Source organism: Schistocerca cancellata, chromosome 1 (genome assembly GCF_023864275.1).
Source record: "Schistocerca cancellata isolate TAMUIC-IGC-003103 chromosome 1, iqSchCanc2.1, whole genome shotgun sequence".
NCBI lineage: Eukaryota > Metazoa > Arthropoda > Insecta > Orthoptera > Acrididae > Schistocerca > Schistocerca cancellata.
Window position 1 is genome coordinate 151800106 of NC_064626.1, and position 4978 is coordinate 151805083.

General features: G+C 44.0%; 1 pseudogene; it reads right to left on the reverse strand.

The window, feature by feature from the left end:
• Positions 1-1126: 1126 nt before the first annotated feature.
• Positions 1127-1244, reverse strand: LOC126099626 (5S ribosomal RNA; annotated as a pseudogene).
• Between the last annotated feature and the right edge of the window lie 3734 nt (positions 1245-4978).

Consider the following 4978-nt stretch of genomic DNA (forward strand, 5'->3'; position numbering starts at 1 on the left):
TTCTATGGTCGGTGGTTTCATACCTTCCTCCTTTAGCATCCGCCATATGAACGCGTATTTGCCTCTAATAATGCCAGAAATCGTAGATCCGCCAGAAGAAACTCAAAGTGTGGAGAACGCATCGAATTCGCAGTCCCCTGATATCAATAAAATTGTATTTGATCCTTTAGAAATGGCTCATAGAAGCCCTTTTTCAGGTGTGTTTTCTATGTGCTACGTCATTTATTCGTGGTGTTTTCTATGTGTGAAGGACTAAAAATGGTTCAAATGGCTCTGAGCACTATGGGACTCAACATCTTAGGTCATAAGTTCCCTAGAACTTAGAACTACTTAAACCTAACTAACCTAAGGACATCACACACACCCATGCCCGAGGCAGGATTCGAACCTGCGACCGTAGCAGTCCCGCGCTTCCGGACTGTGTGACCGAGCGGGGTGGCGCAGTGGTTAGACACTGGACTCGTATTCGGGAGGACGACGGTTCAATCCCGCGTCCGGCCATCCTGATTTAGGTTTTCCGTGATTTCCCTAAATCACTCCAGGCAAATGCCGGGATGGTTCCTCTGAAAGGGCACGGCCGACTTCCTTCCCAATCCTTCCCTAATCCGATGAGACCGATGACCACGCTGTCTGGTCTCCTTCCCCAAACCAACCAACCAACCAACCAACCGGACTGTGTGAAGTACTGTATTGTCCTGATATCTTTACTGTGATGTATAAAAACGAGTAAACATTTTCAATTAATCATCGCTATTCATGTAAGAGTTAATGGCAAACATCTATATAAAGATAGATGGCACGTGTTCTATAGATTAACCGACGAAATTCCGCTCACGGTTGATACTAACAATAACTCTTAACGTCACAGGTGCGGTCTCACAGACCGCCAGCGTTCATTGTTACTCTGTTACTAATGAATAGTAAGCACTCCGTCTTCAGGCCACAAGTGGTCCATTGGGACCATCCGACCGCCGTGTCATCCTCACTCAGAATGCGGATAGGAGGGGGTGTGTGGTCAGCACACTGCTCTCCCAGTTGTTATGATGGTTTTCTGTGACCGAAGCCGCTACTATTCGGTCGAGTAGCTCCTCAATTGGCATCACGAGGCTGAGTGCGCCCCGAAAAATGGCAACAGCACATGGCGGCCCATATGGTCACCCATCCAAGTGCCGGCCACGCCCGAAAGCGGTTAACTTCGGTCATCTGACGGGAACCGGTGTATCCACTGCGGCAAGGCCGTTGCCCGCTAATGAATAGGGCTGGGCAGAAAATTACAGCGATTATTTGGTTGTTCTTCCCCGAAGCTGCAGTGATTACCTTTGTCAGTAGCCACTTTAATGTGACGTGAAACTATGCTAATACTGCTTCTTTCGTGCTAGTGGTCTCTGAGACCTGGCATTTGTGTTATGGACACAGTAGCCAAGTCTTCAATTGCCATTCATGTTACGGATCCTGGCTTTGGTAATAATGTTTTAAAATGGTTTGAGGACAGTTTAGGAAGTGATGCTGGATTAGGTAGTGACAACGAAATTAAAAGTGAACATAGTTCAGAATAGGAACAGGGCGAAAGTAAAGATGTGGTGTCACCGCCAGACACCACACTTGCTAGGTGGTAGCTTTAAATCGGCCGCGGTCCATTAGTACATGTCGGATCCGCGTGTCGCCACTGTCAGTAATTGCAGACTGAGCGCCACCACACGGCAGGTCTGGAGAGACTTACTAGCACTCGCCCCAGTTGTACGACGACTTTGCTAGCGACTACACTGACGAAGCCTTTCTCTCATTTGCCGAGAGATAGTTAGAATAGCCTTCAGCTAAGTCCATGGCTACGACCTAGCAAGGCGCCATTAACCATTTCAAGAGAGAGTCTCACTTGTATCATCAAGAATGCTGTATACAAATGATGGATTAAAGTTAAGTATTCCAGCAGCTACGTACTTTTCTTTATAGCATTCATTACGTATCCTGTTTCAGACTTAACGCAAGCCGGCGTGTGTAAACGCGTGCCTTTCGGTTACCCGTCACTGTGGACTGGCTGTCTTGTCAGTCCACTACAAAAGACGAATTTGTTTTTCCACCTGTGAAATCTTTGAGACAGAATTGTAGCGACTGAATCTTTAGCTAAAGGTTCAGCCACAAATATATTTAGTTGAAACAAATAGCGCTGATCGTCGAAGCATCTTCCAACGATGGCCAATGACATTATTTTTCTGAGTGTTAGACGTAAGTGGTCAATGCGTTTGTCCTTCACAATCCCTGTAAAAACGATAGTCAGGTCAGCCGCTTTAATTTTTTGATGTAGCTTGCAAACTCTTTGGTGACACCACAGACAGAAAGGAGTCAACAACCATCACATAGCTCGTGAACTTCGTACACCCATTCATTGTGTTTTGGTGTAGCAGAACAAAGAATAGAAGTCGTTGAAGAACGACTGGAAAAACGCAAAGTATGGTTCATCTGTGACGCAAATAGGAAGAGGAAGACGTCTTATATTTGTAAGTGTTGCAAGAAGCCAATCTACCTTGATTTCTCTACAAAAATTTTCAGCGAGTGCAAAGCAAATCTCTGATAAGAGAACTGAAAATCTGAAAATTACTATACCTGCGCCGGTGAAACATATATGGTAGGTTTAAGTAGAAGCTGACAACATTCTCGGAATAATAACATTTCAAACATTGTATTGTAGATTGCCGTCCTGACATCTTACTTCAAAATATTTTGAACAATCATGAAGATGATACCAGACTTACCCAGTGTTAAATTTCCATTCAGTCACCAAGTAAACCATGTATATTTCAAAGCTTGTACTGTCAAATTTCGTTCTTAAGGCTTATTTAAACTAGCAGGTTGTTTAACAATATTAAAATTTTTGTCGTTTGTAAGCGCAGTTGTTTTAAAACGTCAAAGGTTAAAATGAGTACAGAGCAAAAAATGCCGACCCCTCCCTTAAGCTGCTGCCCCTAGACCTGTGCCTAGTGGGCTTATATGTAAAACCACCACTGTCAAAAGCCTTCCGGATGTCGCTGCCATAGGTCAAACCGATATCAACTACGTTTTTTAAAATAGGAACCCCAATTTTTTTTAGATATTCGTGTAGTACGTAAAGAAATATGAATGTTTTAGTTGGACTACTTTTTTCGTTTTGTGATAGATGGCGCTGTAATAGTCACAAACGTATACGTACGTGGTATCACGTAACATTCCGCCAGTGTGGACAGTATTTGCTTCGTGATACATTACCCTTGTTACAATGGACCGTTTAGCAATTGCGGAAAAGATCGATATCGTGTTCATGTGTGGCTATTGTGAACAAAATGCCCAACGGACGTGTGCTATGTATGCTGCTCGGTATCCTGCACGACATCATCCAAGTGTCCGGCCCGTTCGCTGGATAGTTACGTTATTTAAGGAAACAGAAAGTGTTCAGCCACATGTGAAACGTCAACCACGACCTGCAACAAATGATGATGCCCAAGTAGGTGTTTTTGCTGTTGTCGCGGCTAATCTGCACATCAGTAGCAGACAAATTGCGCGAGAATCGGATTGGTCGTCGAAGCACCATACCATGGCCCGCACGTTCACCGGATTTGACGTCCCCGGGTTTCTTTCTGTGGGGAAAGTTGAAGGATATTTGCTGTCGTGATCCACCGAGAACGCCTCACAACATGCGTCAGCGCATTGTCAATGCATGTGCGAACATTACGGAAGGCGAACTACTCGCTGTTGAGAGGAATGTCGTTACACGTATTGCCAAATGCATTGAGGTTGACGGACATCATTTTGAGCATATATTGCATTAATGTGGTGTTTACAGGTAATTACGTTGTAACAGCATGCGTTATCAGAAATGGTACGTTCAAAAAGGTACAAGTATCACATTGGAACAACCGAAATAAAATGTTCAAACGTACCTACGTTCTGTATTTCAACTTAAAAAACCTACCTGTCACCAACTGTTCGTCTAAAATTATGAGCCATATGTTTGTGTCTATTACTGCGCCATCGATCACAAAGCGAAAAAAGTGGTCCAACTAAAACATTCATATTTCTTTACGTACTACACGAATATGTAATAAAAACGGGGGTTCCTATTTAAAAAAAAAAACGCAGTAGATATCCGTTTGACCTATGGCAGCGCCATCTAGCGTGCCAACCATAGCGCCATCTGGTTTCCCCCTTCAAGCTAGACAAGTTTCGTTCGTTGTAGTTTTTTCGTTTGACGCTTATTTCGTGAGATATTTGGCTCGGTCACTATCAATGGACTACCCTGTATATGTAACTTGATGCTCTCTCTTCTCATAACACAACTGTACATTGCATGTGTTGAACTCAACTAGTACGTAAATAATTGGTGGACTATAGAAATTCTTTAAACCACCTAGTAAAGCATACAATGCCATTTGGCGTCTGAAAATTGTGTTAGTACCACACGCAAGTGTCCTAACGCCGCCATCTTCCCTCACCAAATATCAGGCTACGTCTCTGCCAGTCTGGTAATGCATGTCTGTGGTTTCGACTAGTGTGAACACTCCACCATTTGACGATGACGTCGCCTGACGTTTCTTTCCGTTCCGTTAATGTCTAGTGCGAATCGTCCTTAAGGCACAAAGGAAGCAGAATTAGGAATGCGTGGTATATCGAGGTAATGAATAGATGGTTCAAAATGGTTCAAATGGCTCTAACCACTATGGGAGTTAACATCTGAGGTCATCAGTCCCGGAGTTAACATCTGAAGTCATCAGTCAACTAAACTTAGAACTACTTAAACCTAACTAACCTAAGGACATCACACACATCCGTGCCCGAGGCAGGATTCGAAGCTGCGACCGTAGCAGCAGCGCGGTACCGGACTGAAGCGCATAGAACCGCTCGGCCACAGCGGCCGGCAAAATGATTAGATATTGTGAACCAATCGACAGTTTAATATCGACGTTTGAACAATGATGCTCTCTGTATAGACACTGATGTTTTCAGTGTG